We start from the raw sequence: 15,058 nt of genomic DNA, 5'->3' as shown, positions 1-15,058 counted from the left end.
TGGTGGTTTGTTAATGAATATTTATTATCCGACAGTCATTGGGGGCGTGAAACAACCAACCTTCTGTCTTACGTCACACATTACGCGTTTTTTATTGGATACGAGATAAGCTCTAGAGAGTAATGGAAACTCTGACATAATTGGCTTAACGTTACGTTAAATATCTAACTGGGTGTAAGCATTATTGAGATCTGTTTTGTGAAAAAGACCATGAAACTTACAATTTATTGTATATGATTAAAATAAGCTCATGTCTTAAAAAAAAAAAATTGCATGAAAGATGCACTGTAAACCGTAATGCTCAAAATAATTAATTGATATGAGTAGGGTAAACTTAAATTAAACAAATTAGTTCAATCAGATGAACTTTTATGAGTATACAGAAATTTATTTTTCGTTTGAGTTCACAAAACACATTTTAAGTAATCAGAATTGTTTTATTGTTTTGAGTTTTATGATACTTAAAATTAAGTAAAACTGGTCTGGTATTTTTATTTCCCAGCATAACACTCCAAAGGGAGAGAACATTTTAAAATGTCACTTTTTTTTTCCAAGAAATGGGCAGTTAAGTAGTGTTTAATGTTTAGCTAATAGAAGAGTTTCTGTTCTGTTGGGTTTTTGGGGGGTATCACCATGGTGACAAGAGCATGAGCTTGGTTTGAGAACAGGTAAGCTATATGTTAACTCATTCAGAAATGTCTATGGTATGCTAATGATATCAAAGCATTGTGGTATCATTTAGCAAGTTAGCATTTACTGAATTATATAGTTAAAGCTAACTTGTTTCACTATTTAAAATATTTAAGTTTTGTGAATGAACTGTGTGAGTTAGCTTAGTTTACTCTAATATTTCAAGTTAAGAGAAATTAAAGTGTATGAGTACAAAATAAAAACCTAACAGTTCTGCTTACTTAAACTTTCTTACCTTAGAAATTTTGATGAAACTGATTGCCTTAATAATTTTTTTGAGTTTTGCCAATTTATCAGGGTTTACAGTAAAAAAAAAAAAAAGATAACGTCTATTTTCTTTTTCAAAATGAGTGCTTTTATTTACCCTTAGCACAATTTGAGGCATTCTGATTGTCTTTGCTATATATTCAACAAACCTTAACAAAACAGATAATAAAATAATAATTATATGAAATAAAATAAAATAAAAAAACATTAATCAAATTTAAAATCAATCAATCTCAGGTCAAAGGCTTGCAGATTCAAGAGTGCACTCATTTCCATCATTATGTACTTAATATAATATACAATTAGATGATATTTGACATTTTATTTGACATGCAGTGGGTTTTCCTCATGGGGGCTGCAATGTAAAGATCACATGTCCAGCTGAATATTACTCTCTTTATTTTGGTATCCCATTATTACTTTCGCTCAGAGAATGTATTAATTATGGCTCACTGCAAATTTGCCATTTCTACAATGGCATGCAGAAGAGAAAACTATTGCATGATTCTGCATCCACACAAGGTATCAGTATAAATCCAAGATGACTGCCAATAATAGCCAGCACAACATAAACAAGAATGTATATAAAAAAATGCCATGCTGTAACTCAGTAGCTCTTGGTTTGCATTGCCCTTTTAGCCCCTACTGGTGGAGGCCATAACTACACTCTCTGTGTTTTTTTTATTTTTATTTATTTTTTATTTCAAGCAAAGTAATAGAGCTCATAGTTGAAGGTGAAGGACTTGAGACTTTGCACATTCTCATGATTCCATCAACCAATCATCATTGCTATGACACAATTTCCCGTGGCTCTAGACTGATGAGTCATAATCACATTTACACCTCAGATAAGAACATGGCTTATAAACATCTCTGTCTTTAGTGCCGGATTTCAAATCACATACTTACGCCACACACTGCCATTGAAGATGAATGGCAAAGCTAACAGCTTTCTCCATGTATTATAGATCTCCTCGAATTAGCTTTTGGCACCAAATGTTGGTTTAGATAGCCAGTTTCACAGACAAGGCTTAAGCCTATAGTCCCAGACTAAAATGCAATAAAGATTATGAACTATAAAATCACATCTTAGTAAGATATATAATTCAACATTTGAACCACTTTAACGTAATAAGTTCTAATTTAAAAGCTAGGTAATAAAGAGAAGGAAATGCTCTGAGGAACATCATGCTAGTATTTACTTGAGCCGAGGAAAACAAGTATCCTCTGCGTTGGTTCTCTTACGAGAGGTCTCTCGTACTGCGTAAGTATCTTACGCTAGGGGAAAATCCCTTTTCCACGAGATATTGAAGCCAAGAAATTATCCTTAATTTTGTATTAATGTAAATCGCGAAACGGGCGTGGCTTAGGCCTATAAATAAAGCTCGGGGGCAGCTAGTATCTGATTTTTCATCTCTTCAGCGAAGCTCTCGCATCGCTGGATCCGGAGAGAGAAGCCACGCCGTCTGAAAAAGCCTTCCAGCGGGACGAGCCACTGCATCTGAAGTCGCTGGCCGCGCCGCCTTCAGTCGCCGCTCCTGCTGTGCTATCCGGCACCTATATCCTTTACTCTCTTATCTGTGTGTGTGTTCGCCACCGCGACACACACTCTCTCTAAAAGAGCCAGGCGTCTTTATCAAGATGCCTTCTTTCTGTGGCTCGTGCAGAGCCCCACTCAGCAACGGGGACCGCCATGTGATTTGCGTTTCCTGCCTGGGTGAGGATCACGCAGCTCTCGCGCTCGCTGACGGCGGCTGCCCTCACTGCGAGCTACTGCCGATGGTGACTCTGAGGACTCGCCTGGCATCCTTCTCCGAGACTGCACATCCGCCCGCTGCGGTACCGCGCCGTAAAAAGCGCCGTGCTGCAGCGTGCTAACCCCCCCCCAACCCGCCAAAGCTCGCCGGTTCGCCCGCCTGCTTCACCTGCTTCGCTAGCGTCACTTCCTGACGGACAGCGGCCGCCGTCTGCCGCCGCTTCCGTCGAGGACGCTGATGAGGAAGCCGCGTCTGGGGAGGATGATGCCTGCTCTTTCCTGGCGTCGGGCAGTGAGGATTGGGCGAGCTCTGTGGATCTCGCGCCCGCTGTTCGTGAGCCGTCGGGCAAAAGAGCCAGCATCGAGGCAGAGCTGATGCGTGTACTCGCACAGGCCGCGGCGAGCCTCGGCCTCGAGTGGTCAACGCCTGAGCAGCCTGCTCACAACCGGCTGGATGGATTCTTCCTTCCGGGGGATCGCGCTTCGCCTGCGTCCAGACCTACGTCCAGACCTGCGCCTTTTCTTCCTGAGTTACACGAAGAAGTCGCCAAGTCATGGAACGCCCCCCTCTCTGCTAGAATGCGCTCGTCTGTCTCGCTGGCATTCTCCGCTGTTGACGGTGCCCAGGACAGAGGATCCCATTCGCTCCCGCCGGTCGAAGAAGCGATACCGGCTCATCTTTTCCCGCCCTCCGCTGGACGGCGCGCTAAGTTGACGCTACCTTCCAAAGCTTGCCGCACGACGTCAACCATGCTCGGCCGCGCTTACACCGCCGCTGGGCAGGCTGCGTCAGCGCTACATACAATGGCCACCCTGCAAATTTTCCAGGCCGATCTCCTCCGAAAGCTGGACGAGAAAGGACCGGAAGCGATTTGCGTGCCAGACTTGAGAAGTGCCACGGACCTCGCTCTCCGCGCTACTAAGGCCACTTAGTTGCGTGGCCGCGCTACTGCTGCTCAGGCCATAGGACGGAGCATGGCCTCTCTCACCGTAGCTGAGAGACATCTATGGTTGACGCTCTCGGAGATGTCTGAGTCAGAGCGCTCTGCGTTCCTCGACGCCCCGCTTTCTTCTGCCGGCCTCTTCGGATCTTCTGTCAAAGATTTCAGAAAGCGTCACAGGCCATGAAGCACTTCTTACCGAAGCGCTCCAGTTCCGCAGCAGGCCGTGCGAAACCGTCTGCTCGGAGCTCACAGCCACAACCTCCGCCCACCGGCGCCACTTCGCAGCGCCGACAGGCCCAAAGCTCGAGACCGCGCTCTCGCTCTACCGGCCGTCGCCCCCCTCCGCGTGGGCCACGGCCTAGGATTGCAGTAAAGCCCGAGGTCCCGAAGTCGTCCTAGTACGCCTAGGGAAACGACGGTGTTCAGGTCTCGCTGCGGCCAGACTTCCACCAAAACTCATCGCTCGTTCAGTTCCAGGAAATGTGACTGTTCCAGTGTATTCTGCAGTAAACAAGCCGGAACCACTGCCCGCTTGCCTGCACACAAATGCCGTTTTCACGGCTACCCAGATAAATCCCATAAAGAGTGTATTTTCTGGTATTCTGGCCATGGCCGATGGTGTTATGAGTGTAGAATAAATGCCCACAACCCAGTGTTCATTCCTACACACAAGCAAAGCCCGTCACACAGGGCTCGCGCACATGAAATCGACTCACATCGATTGCGCATTAAACGTAGTAAATGTGCCCACGACCCAGTGCCCACAAACACTACGCTCTGCATGTCTCACGGTTTCTGTAAAAACGAAACCAACACGCATTCAGTCTGTTCAGGCAGACAATGCACTCAGTATAGTAAATGTGCCTGCTGTTCTGCGCCCACATTCACTCACAGACATGACAAGTCCTACGGGACTCGCCCAGCCCTCCCCCTCCCGGTTGACCGCCGCAGAGGAGTTGAATGCGGGCAGTCTGCCCGCTGTGATCAGCGCGCCCCCTGCCTCAAATGTCGTAAGCACGGCGTTTATGTTACAGCACACCGCAGCTCTTCTGTCGCCAAGCGACCAGAGTGCGCTTCGCATTCAACCCCTAGCCATTCATGCAGATGCATGGGCAGTGCTTCCCGGGGTTTCGAAGTGGGTGCTAAACATTATAAAGAGAGGCTATTCGCTACAGTTCTGTCGACGCCCCCGCCGTGGTGCGGCGCGCATCGAAACTACGGTGAAAACAGAAGTAGCACACCTACTTCGAGCCGAAATTTCAAAACTGTTGAGCAAAGGGGCCATAGAGCCTTTAACTCAAGCTCAGAGCGAAGGGGGGCTGTACAGCAGATACTTCCTGGTACCGAAGAAAGACGGGGGTCTCAGACCCATACTAGATCTAAGACAGCTGAACAGAGTGCTTGCGAAACGCCAGTTCAGAATGCTCACAACCAGAAAAATCCTCGCGTATTTTCAAATACAGATAGCGTCACGTCACAGGCGATATTTGAGATTCGCCTTCGAGGGCCAGGCATGTCAGTACACAGTCCTGCCGTTCGGCTTGTCCCTAGCACCCCGTACGTTTAAGATGTGCATGGACGCAGCGCTCGCACCCCTCAGACTCTGGGGCATGCGAGTATTGAACTACTTGGACGATTGGCTGATTCTAGCTCAATCACGCTCGGAGCTCATAGAGCACAGGACCATTTTACTCGAACACCTCGAGAATTTGGGTCTCAGAGTCAACTGGGCGAAGAGTTCTCTGTCTCCCAGTCAGATAATATCTTTTCTGGGCACAGAACTGGACTCGCTGTCTATGACAGCGCTACTGTCCCGCTCAGAAAATTTCAGAAGATGCTGGGTCTCATGGCCTCAGCATCATCAGTACTTCAGCTGGGTCTGCTTCGCATGCGCCCGCTACAGTTCTGGCTGAAAGCGCGAGTACCGCGCCGAGCATGGACCTCCGGTCTGCTTCGCCTCAAGGTCAATCAGAAATGCATCACAGCTCTGAAACCTTGGAAAGCATCCGACTGGTACCGATCAGGTGTAAGCCTGGGGACTTCCTCGAGTGTGAAGGTGGTGTCTATGGACGCATCCACCTCGGGATGGGGAGCGCTGCTCGAGAGCAGACCGTTCTTCGGCCAGTGGTCAGAACGGGAGAAGCTTCTGCATATAAACTGCCTGGAAATGCTGGCGGTGGACAAAACGTTAACGCGCTTTTGTCCCCGGATAAGAGGGCATCACGTCTTGGTCCGTTCGGACAACATGTCAGTGGTGTCCTACATAAATCGCCAGGGGGGTGTCCGGTCCCGAAACCTTTACAGGCTAATGGAACACCTCCTGGTATGGGCTCAGCACAACCTGCGCTTGCTGAGAGCGGCGCACGTGCCAGGGCTTCTAAATATGGGACCAGACAGGCTGTCCAGGAACAACGTTCCGACAGGCGAATGGTCTCTACACCCACAGACAGTCCAACTGCTGTGGAAAAAGTTTGGCAGAGCGAAGGTAGACCTATTTGCGTCTCAGGAAAACGCTCACTGTCCGGAGTTTTTCTCCAAGAGCAGGAACTCGCTGGCTCACGTTTGGCCCCGCTGCCCGCTCTACGCCTTTCCCCCTGTCTCTCTCCTGCCTCAGGTGTTAGAACGGATCAGGGAAAAGGGATGCTCAGTGCTGCTCGTAGCTCCGCTCTGGAAAAACCAGGCCTGATTCCCAGTTCTGATGCAGCTAACAAGCACCGCCCCATGGCCAGTACCGGTGAGGAAGGACCTCCTCTCTCAGGCCAAGGGCTAGATTTGGCATCCTTGCCCAGAGCTGTGGTCCCTTCATGTATGGGCTATCAACGGGTACCCGCTGACCTCCCAGAAGGAGTGTTAAACACGATCACGCAGGCTAGGGCCCTGTCTACTAGACGGCTCTATTCCTCGAAATGGCCATAGCAGCGTTTACTAAACCAATGCTTGGTCAGTCAATAGGAAGGAACGATTTAGTCACCCGCTTCCTTAGGGGAGCTAAGAGGCTGAATCCTCCCAGGCCTCCCTCAGTCCCTGTGTGGGACCTTTCTATGGTGTTGGAAGCCATGAAAGGTGCCCCATTCGAGCCTATCCAAACAATTGATGGGAAACACTTGTCTTTCAAGACAGTGTTTCTTCTGGCTCTCGCTTCAGTAAAGCGCATAGGGGATTTACAAGCGCTCTCAGTGAGCGCGACGTGTATGGAGTTTGGGCCAAATGACTCGAGAGTTATACTCAAACCTAAGCACGGTTACGTTCCGAAATCCCTCAACACACCATTCAGGGCGCAGGTCATTTCCCTGTCAGCCCTGCCGGTCTCTAAAGAGGAGAGGGACGCAAGCTTCCTTTGCCCAGTCAGGGCACTAAGGGCTTATGTGTCTCGCTCGTCTGCTTTCAGACAGACGGAGCAGCTCTTTGTTTCATTCAGCGGGCGTTCTAAGGGACTAGCCGTATCGAAACAGAGCCTATCCAGATGGATAGTTGATGCTATAGCGCTGGCTTACACTTCCAAGGGCCTGCAGTGCCCGTTGGGTGTCAGAGCGCACTCCACGAGAGGCATGGCCTCGTCGTGGGCCTGGTCCAGTGGGATTGCCTTGCAAGATATATGTATGGCGGCAGGCTGGGCCTCCCCGTCTACATTTATAAGGTTTTATAACCTAGAGATTCCCGCCTTACAGGCTAGGCTGTTGTCGGTCTGATGAATCAGTACTGTCTGTTCTGATGCTATCGGTTCAGAATAATGAAACCACTGAGCGCTGCTCGCTGATCGACCATGAATTACTTATGGGCAATATGTAGTAAGACCCACAATTTTTTCATCAGTTCAGGCCGAGTTTTTTCGCCCTGTCTGTATGGAATATTATTAAGTAATTTGCGCCTGTGGGACGCTACTGTATGGGAAAAAGTGCTGTTCTGCCCCTCTTTTCCCGGACTCTCTGTGAGTTCCCTTGGGGATTATGCACCATATGAGCCCCGGGCACCTGCCCGGGACTTTGGTGTTGGATCCCAGCACGCACGGCGTTTTACATTGGGTCCCCTAGCGTAAGATACTTACGCAGTATGAGAGACCTCTCGTAAGAGAACGTACTCGCTTACTAACGTAACCTCGGTTCTCTCTAGAAGAGAGAACGAATACTGCGTATCTTGCCGTGCATGCAACACGCTCTGGTTCGCTTCGGCGATGAAAAACCAGATACTAGCTGCCCCCGAGCTTTATTTATAGGCCTAAGCCACGCCCGTTTCGGTGGGACGTGACGCAGTGGGCGCGAAGCACCCTCATTGGGTCTGACGTCACGAATGGCCTCGCTCGATAGGCTGCTGCAGTTGCCGCAGGTCAGCCAATAGGCACTTGAGCTGTCTTGCCTATGTCTGCATGCTGCCACAACGCGTTTTACATTAATACAAAATTAAGGATAATTTCTTGGCTTCAATATCTCGTGGAAAAGGGATTTTCCCCTAGCGTAAGATACTTACGCAGTACTCGTTCCCTCTTCTAGAGAGAACCGAGGCTACGTTAGTAACCGAGTACGTTTTCATCACGAAGAATTTGACGTTGATGTCTCATTACGTAGGCCTATAATTATTTCATTTTTGTACTATATACAATAGTTAATCCTTATAATAAACCTCAACTTTTGACTCTTGCATGCAACTTGAGCATGCTCTGTCTGTTCTTCTGAGTTATTCAGCATTTACAGTATTTTTATTATTATGTAATGTAATCATTGTTGTTTACACATTTAACAGAAATTGACCTAAATGACTGACTTATGATCATTGTTACTGCAGATTAAGCTAGGATGGGGAAGTATTTCACATAAAAAAATTTTATGGTTCACTTTAATAGTCTTTATTAGTACATCAGAGTTTTTCACAGGCATAATAAGTCAACATTAAGGATGTAATTATCTAATTTTGTCTAAAACTTTTGTGTGATGGTGTTCAATTTCTTTAAATAATTCCAATTAAACCTCCTGTGTAGCCTGGCTAATAATCCAAACTCAAAAATTGATAGAGACATAAAAAATTTTTTTTTTTTAAATGCCCTTCCCTGCCTTCTGACGAACACATCTTTTTAAACTAATTTTCTTCTAACTGTGATGAGATGTGATTTCTCCACTTTCACTCTCAATATAAAATTCAGTTAGCTTCATCCTATTATCTAGATCTTCCTCTTTTTATGTTTGCTATACCCGCCCATTTGCTGAATTAAAAATATATGAAATCATCTTAGTCAACCAGACTGCACATCCACCCCCTTTGTATGTCTGTTATTTAATATCCCTCTTGATTAACAGATATATTTGCCTTCAGCACTGCTCTGACAACTACTACTTCACCCCAATCATCAAAAAACCCTATCCATATACTGTATACAAATCTACATCCTATACTCTAATATATAGCATTGCCCCTTAGCTACAGTTATATGTACTTTCAAGTACAGATTAGCCTTAAAGGTACAATATGTAAGAATTTTGCATTAAAATATCCCCAAATCTCAAGGCCAGTGTTATATATTTTGTTAAGTTGATTACTTACAATATCCCAAATGTTTCCAACTATTTTTAAATCGTGAGAAAATTGCGATTTTAACCAAGGAAACGGGGCGTTAGAACAGGGGTGAGCTGGGAGTCGCCAGTCAATTGCGTCATATCCGCGTTACCCTCGGTTTCCGCTCGTACTGCGTGGAGTCCTGGACAAATGCGGAAGTTGTAGTTGTAGCGTCTATCAAGCTACAAACTTTAGCTTGTTTCTTGCAGTCGTTATTGTACACAATTATTCTTTACCGATTGCAGCTGGTTCTGTCGACAAAGCATGCTTAATTTGATATTTTCCAAATGTAGCATTCGGTAATAGTTATGTTTATGTAAGGAAAGTATTACTGCTTTAGATTTGTGTTTAGTTTATTGACATTGTTTATCACGTCTGGTGTTTATGGCCATGTAAATAAACATAGCATGTGTTATACATAAAGATTAATCAGTATTTTGCCAAATGATGTGGGTATGTTCGAATGTACTTTTACAACAATTGTTTAGAACACGTAAAACTGCGCTGCGTTATCACAACAATGAATTCAACAAATACAGTAACATCTATGATAACCAATGTAGTATTAAACCTTACTTTTCTTGCTGTTAATTCATTTTAATGAAATAAAAGTGTGATGAGGTTCAAGAGTCAGGAAGGAAGAAGACAGGGATCGGCGTGACTGGGACTCGTACTTTATTAAAATAAAGCAAAACAAACAAAAGCCGTTTTTCTTTCTCTGCGTCCAATTTTCTCTCCAGTCTCTCTCTCGTTCCAGCGCGGCTTATAAGCGGTCTCTCCACGCCAATAATACTGCAATAAGACACAGGTGTTCGTCATTTGCACTTGACCTACTTGCGTCCCGCTCGTCTCTTCTCTCTCCCATCACAGACCGCGCTGAGCCACGCCCCCCTCGCCACAAAAAGCATGTCATTAAACGCAACATTTATAAAAATAGAACTAAGCCTCATCCATGAACATGATTTTTCGATTCCCGTCTGACTGATTTACATCCATGGTGGAGTTTAAAACGACAGTTCCCATCATTCCACGCTCCTTCACATCGTCATCAAGTTACGCCGTTGTTGTTGTTTGGAATGTAGCGCCCTCTAGCGGCAAAAAAATTCTTGCATATTGTACCTTTAAGTCTGCATTTAGTCCTTTGTATAGTTTGTACTTGTATAGCATTTCCTTTTTTTAAAGATTCATGGGCCCGTAATGTCTTCTCATCAACTCTCATTCGATCTGAATGACAGACGGATAAAGGGTTTGTTTATTTTCAAAGGCACAAATCCTCAAATCGACCTCTAAATTGGGGTGTTCCCCAGGGATCAATTTTAAGCCCGCTACTGTTTTTAATCTACACAATTCCCCATGTACATTTTTAAAAATGTGTATGTGACAATTTAATTTTATGGAGTGATAAATTAATATAATATTTATCTTCTATCCATATCATCAATTTCCAGAAAAATTTTGACAAATAGTAGACTAAATATTGTGTGTTGAATTAGGAGTAAGGGTGCTCCGATCAGGATTTATGGGGCTGATTACGATCACTGGAAGCAGTTTTGGCCGATACGATCACCAAAATAAATAATACTATTCTAAACAACAATGTATTAAACAAATTAAGCAATGAGAAAGTATCATCAATTGACAACTCTTCATTTATTGACAAGCAACATATGCCATTTCCTCTCTTAGAGATAACAGCTTAGATTTTAACAGATATAGCATTCCTGTGAAATAATTATAATACAGAACAAAAAGACAGAATTCTTTATCAACAGAAAGTAATCAAATGTAAAACAACACTGCATAGTCTTCATTGTATACTATAGAGTAATGAGTGGTTTTCTCTTTGTCTTTTCTTGTTTGATTAACATTAATGGCAGACGGAATATTAGGGTGCTGTCACTTTAAGACAGATTGCATGGATCCAATATATTGATACACATGCAACTATTTCCCAAATGTTTATGCTCACTTGAGAAAAGACGTTGCAAATTTATTGTCCTTTTCGGACACCTGGTAGAACTGCCAGATTTGTGAATGTAATGAAGCAATTTTAGCTGTGCATAGAAAAATTGTCTCGCAAGTTTTGCGTCATCTGATCGGCTCTTCTGATCGGCATTTATAGAGACCACTGATCAAACTATTCAAAGCTATTATCGGCCGATAACGATCGGTGCCCGATTAATTGGAGCACCCTTAGTTAGGAGGTTTTAAATAAGTTGCATATGTAATTGTTTCCTTGTTTTTGCAAGAGCTCCTAATGAGAATATTTGGGCAACCCACATCCTACTTTCGAGGAAAGAGCTCTGTGTACATCAATTTCTGTGAAAGCATGTTTTCATACAGCATTACATTCATCATGGCTGAAACCCCCACACACAGATAGACAACAGCATGAAAAATGATGCAATAAGCGAACAATAAAAGCAGGTCTGCCACCTGATCTTGTTCATATCAGTCCATTTGCAGACTGGATTTCCTTCTTTATCAATGCAAAGATTAATGGTTCCATCTTTCCCAGTGTTTTTGCAAGACAAAACGAGAACAGGCTCTGATTTACAGCTAAGATTGAAATAAAATATACTGCAATAATTCTTTGTGGTACATTAATTTCTACAAGTGTCCATGTTTTGTTTTGTTTTTATCTGAGAGAGAGGGATATGGTACTGAATAAAACCACTTAAACAATATTGTGACAAATGTTACACTGTCCTTCATTCTGAATTTGCTACAATATTGCTGGTAGCCATCAATATGTCATTTTTGCAGATTTATGCTGTTTATTCTATATAATGTCACAAACAATGCTCGCATACAAGGGTGTCACATCTACTTTGAGCACTTTTATGTTCCAATCAGGTGATTCAACAGATTTTGTTTTCTTTATATAATGGTCATTAAAACTTTCACCTTGCCTTAATCATTTATTTTTGCTATTTTTCAGATGTCTTTTTATGTATTTGTTTGACCTTTCTGCTAAAACCATAAAATAATTGTTATAACATGATTATTATTACATTATAATAACCTAAACAAAGAGTGAATTTTTTTTCTTATTTAATATTTATTATGAAAATTATATCAATCTTTACATCAAAGTCCCTGAGTTGTGACGTAATTTCCACCACAGCCCCCAGAATATTTTTATTGTCATTTCAAATCAAGCTGTAATTTTGTCAAATTATGCAAAAAGTGTGTGATTATAATTAACTGTATAAAATACTACGTTTCAAATTAGCCATTGTAAGATTTTGCCTCAAATGATATTTACACAGCAGGTATTTCCACAAAATGATTGGGGATTTAAGGGCTCAAGCGCTATTCAGGATGGACGTTGTTTCAAAGTAGCTTTACAGTAAAATTATTTCTCAAATTTTGAAAGGTCATCTTTTAACGGTCCAATTATCGGATGGATTTGAATGTTTTTCCAGGGCCAAAAGTGCACATAGAATCACCAATAAACAGTCAGTAAAGTCTTATTAATAAACATATAGTACATGGCTATTTACTGGTTAATATAAAAGAGGCATCTGTTTGACTGACACAACCATTAGTTTCTTTTCTGAAGCGCTCTGGAGCTTCAGACGAGCAGCTGAACGCTATTTAAAAGTTGTTTTTGTCTCTGCTCCAAAAGAACAAAAAGCTTTTTCCCCAATCGACTGAAACAACCAGCCTGGAATATTGCTGGTTGTTCCTCCGTGGACAGCAGATAAGAACCTATCAATCTTAGCTTTTGTTCGCTTGCCAAAGTTTCCATTATGACACAAAACAATGTGCTGGTTGTTTGTTCTTCAAACCATACAAAAGCTCGCAAAAGAACCAATTTCCTTAGGCTGTCATCAATGAGAAACTCATTTTTCTTGCTCCATGCATTTAGAAATGCAAACAACAGAAAAGAGAGGACTCATTATTTGCCTGTCCTGAAGAATTAAATACACCTGAACACTTGGACAATACTGGAATCGAAATGAGAAACAAAATGAGAAAGGATATTAAAAAAGACGTATAGATACTACACTGATGCATAAAGAATGCATCTGTTTTTCACTGGATCCTAATGAGCAATAAAAAGAATTACAGCAGAAATAAAACACACAAGGAAAATTAAGCAAAGTAAAATATTTCATGCTAAATTGGGTTAAACTGCTCTCAATAACTGATAATGCTTTATACATCACATGCTTAAGTGTTCTTACATGTTTAGGCCTGATCATTCCATCCACCCCAACTTCCATAGACATTCAAAATTATATGCAATAAAACTGTAAATTAGCTAAACTGTGGATCTGGTGGCTGCTAAGTTTCCAGTGATACATTAATAGTAATCAAAGATGATAAATGGGACTAACATTGCTTTAAGTAGGCCTAACACATAAATCCCTAAACCGGTTTTTTTTGGAGCAGAGATTTTGTTGTTATTTATTGGCCCTTTAAATTATTGAGGACATTTAATCATTATGTAAATTGGGTGCATTTTTCAAGAAATAAAATGTAGGAACAAAATACATCATACAACTCCAAATTACTCAAGCGTAGAATGTTTCAATTTGGAAACCTAAATCACTTTACAAACTATTGGACAGCAATATGGCCAGAGAAATTATGATTTTTTTTAGAAAGACATATTTGAGTTAGCTTGGCTATATCAGTTCTTCAACCCTGGCATTTTATCACCTTTATGGCAGATAATTACAGCCTATAAGGAAATCATGCGGTATCATAAATCTAAATAATGCAGTTTCAGATGTAATAGGGGCTCTTTTTACTAATTCAAATTCTTGTTAAAACACTTATCACATGCATAGGTGGAGTCTGAGCTATGAATTAAAAAAATATTTTATATTTTCTAATTTTATTTGTCTTATCTTGTCATTTTAGTATAGAATAAACAAAGCTGTGAAATTTTGCAGTTTTGAATTGAAAATATGTGATCATGATTCATGTAATTCATAAATGAATGTGACGAGACAAGAAACATTTGCGTTTTTTCAACATATCAGACATACGAATGAATAAGAGTGAATGTGTGCACATTTTTAAATTAAATATTACAAACAAATAGTTTGAATTGATTACTTCATAACTACAATTATACCTAGAACCTCTTTTACCACTCTTATTCCCTTTTAATCCTTAAATTTACTTCCTTTATTATTTATAAATGAATACGTCTTAGAATAAAATAAAAAAAAACTTCAATCATCATGTTGGTTTTGATATAAAATGCAATGAAATTTCGAAATATTTGGAGAAAAGATAAGTATTTCTAACTATAAGAGTCGATTAACCTCACTATCACATGAAGCTACTCTATGATTATCTGCTCTACTCTATGATTACTCCATGAGCCATCTGCTCTTTTTTTCCTAAATGTTATGCGCGATGGTAAGTAACAGAATGGAACAATGAATATTTGCTTTAAAATGCTACTGATACTGACATTATTTTTAAATATTAAGTCCAAGTCTGAAACATTTACTCTTTCCTTAAAATCAGGAAAAGCATTATATCCTTTAAAACATTAAGCATTTTCTCCATTTAAAACAATCCTAGGGAAAATGCCATTATTTAAAGAATTATTCAACCCATTATTAATAGAGGATCAACTTACAGATTACTTTTGCATAAAATGTAAGCTATGCATTCTTTATAAAGCTCTCGAACTAACTAAACAATACTAATCTTCCCCCTTAAACTCAAGGAGAGCTCATGTTTGTTTCAGCAGATACACTGGATCTATAAGAGTAATGGAGAGAGTCATTTAAAATTCATTTCATCTGGCATCCAAGTAGTTGGAGCACTGTTCAGAGATTACTTTAGACAAATTTCACAAAAAAAAAATCTTTCACATTCAATGAAA

Source organism: Leuciscus leuciscus (genome assembly GCF_965113295.1).
Source record: "Leuciscus leuciscus genome assembly, chromosome: 19".
Taxonomy (NCBI): Eukaryota; Metazoa; Chordata; class Actinopteri; order Cypriniformes; family Leuciscidae; genus Leuciscus; species Leuciscus leuciscus.
Note: the sequence above shows the minus strand (reverse complement) of the source record.